At 37.3% G+C, this 11097-nt stretch overlaps 1 non-coding gene across 1 annotated transcript; it reads right to left on the minus strand.

Annotated features, from left to right (window-relative positions):
* Positions 1 to 1308: 1308 nt before the first annotated feature.
* LOC121993314 lies at positions 1309 to 1414 on the minus strand. The gene has a single exon (XR_006115176.1). It is a non-coding gene; the product is annotated as a small nucleolar RNA R71 (small nucleolar RNA).
* Positions 1415 to 11097: the final 9683 nt, after the last annotated feature.

Genomic DNA, 11097 nt, shown 5'->3' on the forward strand with positions numbered 1-11097 from the left:
GGAGCTTAGGAGCACAGGAAGTCGAGCGGAAGACGCAGCTAGCGAGAAGGACGGCACGGGAAGGGAGCCGACGGGCTCGGTGCGTCCGAAGGATGAGAGAGCTGCGGAAGAGTACTCCGGTGGGCGTGAAGAGCGTGCGCAGCGTTCGAGGGACGTTAAGTCGGGATGGAAGGCTACTCGAGGAGAAGGCCGGGAATTGGGTTCGGGTGAGCCCTATTCTGGTTGGCCGGAATCACCTAAAAGAATAGAGCATCGGAAGCCCACGCAAAGGAGCTAGAAAAAGAAGTTGTGCTGGAAAATCCAGCTCAAGACGCCTTCAACAATCTTGAAGGCGCCTTCAAGGCTTGTTCAAGGCGCCTTCAGAAGTCAAAGTTGACCGTTTGCACAGCGGATAAAGTTTTATCCGCTGACCGAGCTGGAGGTGCCTTGAACCCAGTTGGAGGCACCTTGGACTCTCGGGATAAGATTTCCAGGACCTATATAAAGGCCCCTGGAGCTAGGAAAGAATAACAACTCAAGCAATCAATTGTGTACTCTTTCCCAACAATAGTTCTAAGCTTCCAAAGTGTAAAAGGCTTCTCCGCCTTCAGCAAAGGAGATTTTTCTACTGAGCTTTTTCTACTGTCCTGAATTAACAATCTCCTTGGTTGTAACCAGGTTAAATCCTGTCTACTACTTAATTTCTATTTCCTTGCTTGTTTTAATTTTACTATTACTTTTCTGAGTTGAAATCCGAGGAGGGTATAGTTAATTTTTGTTTGCAGCAATTCACCCCCCTCTTGCCGGCCTCCGCTGCACCTACACTTTCTTTCTTGCAATTTAAATTCTGCATTTTCTTTCTCGTTTTTCATATAGCATTTTATTTCTTATCTTTTATTATTCATTTTTGTTTTTTCTCATAATTTTTTTTTCTTAGATATCTATGAGCACTAACATGTCAAGTAGGCCCTTAAGAAATTTTTCTGCACCCATTTCTGCAAGATTTTTATCTCCCATTGTGCAGCCTAATATTGAAGCAAAAAAGTTTTCAACTAAACCCAGAGTTAATTTTTTTGATACAAGGTCACAAATTTGGAGGAGAAGTATCAAAAAGTCCTTATCTGCACCTTGAGACATTTCTTGAGCTTTGCGATATGGTGAACTATGAAGGAGTGTCAGCGGATGCAGTTCGATTGATGACATTTCCTTTCAGTATCAAGGATAAAGCAAGGACTTGGTTATATTCCCTCTGTCCTCAAAGCATCACAAGTTGGGAACAATTGGAGAAGAAATTTCTGAATCATTTTTTCCCTCCAAGTAGAACAATTTACATGAGGAATTGCATCACAAATTTTGCTCAGGAAGATGGAGAATCATTATTTGAAGCATGAGACAGATTCAAGAGTCTACAAAGATAGTGCCCTCATCATTATTTGAAAAAATGGCTTACCCTGCACATATTCTATAGGGGAATTTCTTTATCAGATAAATGTTATTTGTATTCATTAGCTGGAGGTTCTTTTATGAACAAAAGTGTGGACGAAGCATACACATTAATTGATCAAGTGACATTAAACCTCCATGAATGGTCAAACAAAAGTTGGATGGAATCTCCCTAAAAAATTCAAGAAGTGCTAGCCATAAATGCAAGAGAGTCTGTCAAAGAAATTACAATTTAACCATCCAAGAGTTTTGAAATTCACAAGTCACAGAATGAGGAATTCAAACATTTGGGGGAAAAGATTGATAGCATAGTTCACAATGGTTTAAACATGATCTCCCTCCTACACAAACAAGGTCTAGTGAACATTATAATGACATTGAGTTGAGAGGTGAAAATAATCATGAAGAACTTATGAAAAAGGACTTGTATAGAATTGAGGAGAAGAACAATAGAAGACCTCTAGAACTCAGCTCCATTACTCTAAGAAGTTCCCAAAGGGCACAAGTACCTTTCCCTCAATGATTTATCACACAAATACTAGACAAACAAGTTGGATCTCCGTAGAAAGCCAAAAGGGAATATGGGAAAAAGGAAGTTCAATCTTTCCCAAGACCTTCACTAAGGGTTCCTTTTCCATAAAGGCTAGTGAAGGTCAATGAAAACAAAGACTTTAAAAAAATTCTGTGATTCTAATATGGTTGAATGGAAATTTCTAGATGTATATAAAGATGAAGACTCTTCAGATGAGGATTGTAATAATAATGCAGAGGATAACAAGTTTTCAGATTTACCTTCTGGGTTTACAGGGTGTTATGATGAAATTGAATTTTTAGATGAAGAATGTGATGTGGTAGATCAACTTAAAACTGCAAGTAAAGTTATTAATCCTCTTATAATTGATTCTCCTATTGAGGATATTGATGTTGGTTTATTTTTTGATGCTTGTGTTGTTGATGATATGCAAGGATGTGTAGGGAGTTGTGTTGTGGAAGCAGCATCTCAAGAATCACCACCTTTGTCCACACAATCTTTTGAGATTATGAGAGTTTCAAGGATTGAACATGTTATGGACCAATGTATAGGGACTTATACAGAATTAGCAGAGTCTCAAGAATCACCACCTTTGGTAGCACCAACATCTGAGCCAGAGCTAGAACCATCATTTGATTCAGAGGAAGTCACATCCAGATGTTTAGAAATTTTAGGTATCTCTTAGCAAAGCAAAGTTAGTATTTCTTGTGATCTTTTGGACAACATTATAGAGGTATCCATTGTTGACTTTGTTGGATGTGATTCAATTTTTATTACTTATTCAGCTTATTTTGATATGGTTATGGTTCTATCTTATTTATCATGCTTGTAGGAGATTTGTATTTCTTTTGTGTTTGCAGATTTCACTTGGGCCAAATTATGGAAGCTCAATCTGAACCGTCTTCGACCACTTGAAAAGATTTTCAAGAAGACGAAGATGGGGAAAGCGATACTTCACTTTATTTCTCCTATGTTGAAAGCTTTCTCCATAATAAGAGCCCCTGGTAGAAGAGTTCTAAAATATCTTCCCCCTCCAAGAGTGCGATTTAGATGAATCTAATGAGGTGGTCGAGTTAATGACCTTAAATAAGCTCTTCTTGGGAGGTAACCCAAGTTCATTTTCCTTGTTTTCTTTTATGTCTTTAGTTCTATCTAGTTTCATTTCTTTCTTTATAATAAACATGTATCCTCTACTTAATTTTTGTTGTCTATCTTCTTTTATAGGACTCAAAGATTAGGAGGAGGGCAACTACATAATGAGAAGTTCATAATGTGGCCATTTGGAGCTAATCACTTGGTAACTTCTCTAACTTCATAAAATCTACTCCATATATCATTTTTAGTTTTCATTGGGATAATGAAAAGTTTAAGTCTGGGGGGATGCATTAGATGCATTTGGTTTAGTTTAGTTTTTGCTTATTTCTTTTTACATAATAAATTTTTCCTAGTTGCATCACTCATCACATTATAATTACTTGTTCCTTATTGCAAAATACTAGCACATTTGTTCTAGATTTATGTGGTTTATGGGTAACATATGGTGCTAGTATGTTTAGTAATCTATCTTTTTCTATCTATGATAGCATGAAGTGAGCAATGTTTTTACTGCAAGAGTTTAAGTATTGACCTTGTTTTAGGATATCTTACACATTACCTAGTTTTGATGGTAGATAACTCTGAAAATAGTCATGATTCATAGAATTTGATTAGTACTAGTGTTTCTATGGTGATTTTTCAAACTACATTTTGGTTACTGGATGAGGCTCGAATCATGTAAACTCATTTGGAAAAATCAAAATATCCCAACATTTACATTTATGTGCATTTGTGTAAAAGTGTTGCATCTTGCAATCACTTAAAAAAATGAAATGATGAAAAAAAATGAATAAGGGATATAAAAAATAGTTGTCGTGGGTAGAAACTAATAAGTTATCCCTTTGAGATCGAGTTAAGTTACTGGAGAAATAACTACTATGTTTCTCTTGATATTGAGCACGTCTTTGAGACCTTGGGTAGATTGAGAAGGATGAACCAAGCATGTGGCAGGTAAGTGCCTATCGCTAGGAGCATAAGGAATACGGTTCTATGATGACTTGACTAGGCTTAGGGATTGAAACTTGATAAACATAGGCCACTATTGCACTGAGCACAGAGGATTACTACTTAGGTCATACTTAAACTACTTTTGTATCTTGCTCACCAATGAAATCATTTGATAGAATTAGATTGACTTGCTAGAGATTATGATGCACTATTTAACCACATGAGTCTAGATGCAGTTTTTGCTTGAGGACAAGCAAAGGTTTAAGTCTGGGGGTGTGATGTGTGTAGATTATATACACTTTTATGCATGTTTGGACATACATCTACTTGTATTTCATTAGCATAATCTATGTTTATTGCACCCTATTTCTTTACAATGTCATACTTCTATTATATTTTATTCGAAGATCTGCTCTTTACTTTTTTTTATTAACATTTGGAGTGAAAATGGAGTGAAAATGCACACGAGAACAACTTTGTAAGAAATCTAGCCAAGGTCGTGTGACCCACACAGGCGTGCTTCCCTACCATAGGCAAATCAGACCACGGCCGTGTGAATCCACATGGCCGTGTGACTTTGGCAGAGAAGAAGAAGGCCATGGCCGTGTGACGCACACGGTCGTGTGACCAGAGCCGAGGCCAAGAAGAAGTCGGCCATGTGGATCCACACGGCCGTGCCACATGGCCATGTGGTGCAAACCGGCCGTGTCACCTTGGCAGTGTATCCAACACACGATCGTGTAGATCTACACGGTTGTGCAAGATTTCCAGAGACTAAGCATTGCCAGGCCGTGTGTGCCACACGACCATGTAACATTTTCAGAGGCTAAGATTGGAACGGCCGTGTGAGCCACATGTTGGGATCTAGCGCGCTAAACACGCGAAAGCGCAGTGGAAATTTACTAGATCCTCCATCCAGCAGATCCATGCGAAGGGAAGAAACATTGCATACAAATAATCTATACTAAGTTACATGATAGGATTATACCCTTGATGCGTGCACACAATCTCCTGACAGCTTGGATCTCAGCACGATCACGCGTCCGCGCCTCTATGGTATCCACATGAACAAGCCTTGCCTTTGCTTGTCACACAAACAAAGCAAGATGGAGAAGAAAATACACAAGGTTGTGCTAGCAACCTCAATGAGTGTTTCGGACAAGAGAGGGAAGGAGGAAGAAGAAGAATGCAAAAGGTCTCTTCACCTTCTCATCTTATCAAAATTATCATCCAAATGATATATACTCATCACATGAATACCAAGGGTTTTGCCCTTTCATCTTCCCATCCAATGGCTCAAAATTAACCATTCAATCTAATGGTTCAATTTTGACCATTAAACTTCCTTGGTGAACTCAATTTCACCCAATGATTCCAACCCATTGATTCTCATGCAACTCGACTCAATCCAACAATTGGATCCGATCCCTTTGAGTCTAATTCAATGAGTCAAATTCAAATTACACTTAATCCAATGATTCATCACGTGAGCCCATCTCAATATCAACTTGTTCTTTATGTGTGACCCTATAGGTTCTCGTAACGTTGGCAATGCACCCAAATCACCATTTAGATATATAAGCAATGAGTGGCATCTAGCAAAGAATTATTGCTACCCAAGTGATGAGAAAGTTGAGATCCGACCTAACCTGTCCATGGCTATTATCTTGTATGACTTGGTCCCTTTATCCTTGATATCTAGATTTATCAATGAGGCATAGACTGTGTCATCCTCTTATCAAACTTTGTGTTTCTTGATCTCTAAGTAGACACACTCAATCAAATAAGCTCAATATCTCATATTGACTCATTTACGTATGGTCATGTTTTCTTGTGTCGTACTAATCAAGGGGCCCACAGATATCGCTTTCGTCATATGGAAGGGATAGATCTCATCTACATCACTCACATCCCTCCACATAATTTATTGCATACCCAGTGATCGACTTTATAGTCCACTGTGTTACGGGTGACGTTTGACGATACCAAAGTATACAACTCCTTATGTAGGGAACCATAGTGACTTCAGGTCTAAGAACTATTTATACCAATAGTCACATGAGAATGTTTATGATCCATGAAACATTCTCATGGCGGGTCATTCAGTATATATTCTCTAATACATACCCATGTGTCAACCTGATATCTCATATCCATGACTTGTGAGATCAAGTCATCCGTTGACCTACATGCTAGTCTCAACGCATTAATATTGTCCTTGTATATTAATGATCGACTAGGAATAGTTAAGAGTAGTGTTCTCTATAATATCTCACTATCAATTCAACCAATTGATATACTGTAGATAAGAACCTACTATCTAAGGACATTATTATACTTATTCAATAGGCAGTGAACTAAAATAAATATAATAACCAACTTTGTCTTTTATTAATAATGATATATGATACAAAATGAGCCCTTTACAATCATTTCATAATTTGTACTAGGGTTAATACTAACAATCTCCCACTAGCATTAGTGCCAATTTTCCCTATGCAAAATCCTTGGACAAGGGATCTGTAATGTTAGCATCAGTCGGGACTCTACAAATCCTTACATCTTCTCTATCGATGATCTCTCGAATGAGATGGAATCGTCGGAGTATGTGTTTGGATCTCTGATGAGAGCGAGGTTCCTTAACCTGTGTAATAGCCCGATTGTTATCACAATAGAGGTATATTGGGCTTCCAACACTAGGAACGACACCAAGCTCTGTAATGAACTCCTTGATCCAAACAACCTCCTTTACTGCACTTGATGTAGCAATGTACTCGGCTTCTGTTGTAGAATCAGTGATTGTGTCCTGCTTTGAACTCTTCCAGCTCACAGCACCACCATTTAAGCAAAATACATACCCTAACTGCGATCTGTAATCATCTTTGTCAGTTTGGAAGCTAGCATCGGTGTAACCCTTTACAACAAGTTCCTCATTGTCTCCAAATATCAAGAAATAATCTTGAGTCCTTCTCAAGTACTTAAGAATATTCTTGACTGCTGTCTAGTGACCTTCACCTGGATCTGACTGGTATCTGCTCATCATGCTTGACGCATACGAGACATCTAGGTGAGTACAAAGCATGGCGTACATGATAGACCCTATAGCAGATGCATAAGGAATCTGATCCATACGATCCCTTTCTACCTTAAAAAAGGACATTGAGTCTTTGAAAGACTCACACCATGTGATATAGGTAGGAATCCCTTCTTGGAATTCTCCATGGTAAAACGTTTAAGCACCTTGTTAATGTATATACTCTGGCTTAGGCCAAACAATCTTTTAGATCTATCTCTATAGATCTTAAGACCTAAAATATAGGCTACTTCACCTAAGTCTTTCATTGAAAAATAATTCCAAAGCCAAGTCTTCACTAACTGAAGAGTAGGGATATCATTTCTAATGAGAAGTATGTCATCTACATAAAATATGAGAAAGATGATTGCGCTCTCACTAACCTTCTTGTAGACAAAAGGTTCATCTTCATTCTTAATGAAACCAAACATTTTGATTGCATCATCGAATCGAAGATTCCAGCTTCTAGAAGCTTGCTTCAATCCATAAATGGATCTTTACAACTTACAAACCTTTCCAGCATGCTCTGGATCTACAAAACCCTCAAGTTGTGTCATGTACACATCCTCGAGTAGATTTCCGTTAAGAAATGTGGTTTTGACATCCATCTGCCAGATCTCATAATCATAGTAAGCAACAATAGCAAGCATGATCTGAATGGACTTGAGCATGGCAACTGGTGAGTCAAATTCGAATTACACTTAATCCAATGATTCATCACATGATCCATTCTCCATATCAACTTGTTCTTTGTGTGTAACCCTATAGGTTCTCGTAACATTGGCAATGTACCCAAATCACCATTTAGATACATAAGACATGAGTGACATCTAGCAACGTATCATTGCTACCCAAGTGATGAGAAAGTCGAGATCCGACCTAACCTATCCGTGGCTATTATCTTGTATGACTTGGTCCCTCTATCCTTGATATCTTGATTGATCAATGAGGCATAGACCGTGTCATCCTCTTATCAACCTTTGTGTTTCTTGATCTCTAAGTAGACACACTCAATCAAATAAGTTCAATATCTCATATTGACTCATTTACACATGGCATTGCTTTCTTGTGTCCTACTAATCAAGGGGCCCACAGATATCGCTTCCGTCATATGGAAGGGATAGATCCCATCTACATCACTCACATCCCTCCGCATAATTTATTGCATACCCAGTGATTGACTTTATAGTCCACCGTGTTATGGATGACATTTGATGATACCAAAGTATACAACTCCTTATCTAGGAAACCGTAGTTACTTCAGGTCTAAGGACTATTCATACCAATAGTCAAATGAAAATGTTTACGACACTCATATGATGATCCATGAAACATTCTTTTGGAAGGTCATTCAGTATATATTCTCTAATATATATCCATGTGTCAACATGATATTTCATATCCATGACTTGTGAGATCAAATTATCCGTTGAACTACATGCTAGTCTCAAAGTATTAATATTATCCTTGTATATTAATGCTCGACTAGGAATAGTTAAGAGTAGTGTTCTCTATAATATCTCACTATCAATTCAACCAATTGATATATTGTAGATAAGAACCTACTATCCAACGACATTATTATACTTATTCAATTGGTACTGAACTAAAATAAATATAATAACTAAATTTATCTTTTATTAATAATGATATGTGATACAAAATGAGCCCATTATAATCATCTCATAATTGGTACTAGAGCTAATACTAACACCACACGGCTGTGTAAGCATCCAGAGAGGGACCATAGCACGGCCATGTGAAAGCCACACGGTCATGTGACCCTGGCCGAGAGCAAACGCCTCCAGGCCATGTGAGATCCACACGGTTGTGTCACGGGCCATGTGGTGGCCATGCCTTGCTCTATAAAAGGTGTTGTTCTTCCCTTTTCACTCATCTTGGGCATCTTTGGCTTGGGGCTCACCCCCATTCCTTGGGGAAGGGTTCTCCCCCTTGGGGGAACCCTAGATCTTCAATCTTCACCAATCCGTCCACCTCTGGGGCAAGGTTTGCAAGTAAGACGATCGGCGGATCATAGATAAACATTCCTCTCTTCTCTATCTCTTGTTTTGGAGTGTGTAATGCTTAATTTCTTGTCTCTTATTTGTAAATCCTTTGCTATGGAGTAGATCTCTAGATCTAGGATGTAGGAAGTAGTTGTGATGTGATTGTGAATGTATGAACTATGTATTTGGGCATTTTCCTATGTAATGAAGTACTTATATCATCATCTATGTGTGTTGTGCCTTGTGTGTGTTTGACGAGATATGTATAAGGTCAATCCATGTAGATGTAGGGTTTAGATCACCATGTAGAGTAAAAGCTGTTGGAGTGTATACTAAAAGCCTAGCTTTTGTATATACATTTATAAGAATCACATTGGTCAAGTGTCTACATTTATATATACGAAATGTAGATGTTCAATTAATTTATATTGTAGATAACATGGTGTGTGGTGTCACACACAGAGGATCATGTTATCAGTATCTTATAAATTATAAACAGTAGCTCACGACCAAGATGGATAGGAACAAACCATTGTAAGGTCGTAGTGTAATTAGGTATTAGTTTATCTTAACTATATAATTACACTAGTACACTTAGAGTGTATTGAGTAGGACCATTAGAGGACGTTTCTTTTATACTGACTTTATAAAGGAACAAAGACCTCAGTTATTATGGAAGTGTGTGCTCTTAATCCTAATATAATAACAAGCACATATATTTGATATTTATTTCTTTAATTTATCAATGGGTGAGATTTAGTTCGATAAATCAATAAGCCCGATAAGTTGGGAAATGATATCACTTATAGTGTGTGTTGTTGATTATAGAAGGAAACTGTGTCCTAATGATCTAGGTTGATAATGTCCCCAAGAGGAGCTCATAAGGATTGTCATGTTAAACCCTACAGGTGGACTTAGTCCGACATGACAATAAGGTTGAGTGGTACTACTCTTGGACTATGATATTAATTAAATGAGTTGTCAGTAACTCACATAATTAGTGGACATCCGACATCTTAAACACAGGGAGACTAACACACTCATAATAAGAAGGAGGCCAAAAATGTAATTTGGGATTGGTGCGGTAGTTCAATAATAGTTCTTTAGTGGAATGAATTATTATTGATGAAATTAAATTATATGTTCGGGGCGAACACAGGATGCTTAATTTCATCGGGAGACCAAAACCAATTCCTTCTCTTGGTCTCTATCGTAGCCTCTTGTATATAGAGATTTATACCCACCACATTCCCACCTTCTTACCCAACCAATAGGGGTCGGCCAAGCTAAGCTTGAAGCTCTAGCTTAGGGCCGACCAAGCCTAAAGGTTAAGCCTTAAGCTGGCCGGCCAATAGCTTGGAGCCCAAGCTTAGGTGGCCGGCCACATCATATTAAAAAGGGATTTTTATTAAAATTATTTCTTATGTGGATATCATGTTTTTAAAAGAGAGTTTGAAATTTAAATTTTTCCTTTTATAGCTTTCTACAAAAGATTAAGAAAATATTTGAAATCTTTCCTTATTTGTAGATTGAAAGATAGATTTTAATTTTGAGAAAAATTTCCTTTTTTAAACCATGTTCATGTTTTAAAAGAGAGTTTAAAAATTAAATATCTCTTTTATAAGTTTCTACAAAAGATTAAGAAAAGATTTGATGTCTTTCCTTATTTGTAGATTGAAAGGAGATTTTAATTTTTAGAGATAACTTTCCTTTTGAAAAATTATCCACATGTTTAAAAGAAAGATTTTAATTTATAAAATTTCCTTTTTATAATCCACCATGAAGGGAAAAATTATTGGAGAAATTTTTTATAAATTTCCGGAAGCAAATAAGGAAGTTTTAATTTGTGTTTAAAATTTTATTTGCTTGGAGATTTTTAGTGTGGCCGGCCATTGAAATTGAAAAAAGGAATTGATTTTAAATCAATTAAAATTTCTTTTTTATGGCAAAGGAATTAAGGAAGTTTTTATTAAAATTTCTTTATTTTCCAAAACCAAGGAATATAAAAGAGGGGGTAGAGG

The sequence above is a fragment of the Zingiber officinale genome, chromosome 6B (genome assembly GCF_018446385.1).
Source record: "Zingiber officinale cultivar Zhangliang chromosome 6B, Zo_v1.1, whole genome shotgun sequence".
Lineage (NCBI taxonomy): Eukaryota > Viridiplantae > Streptophyta > Magnoliopsida > Zingiberales > Zingiberaceae > Zingiber > Zingiber officinale.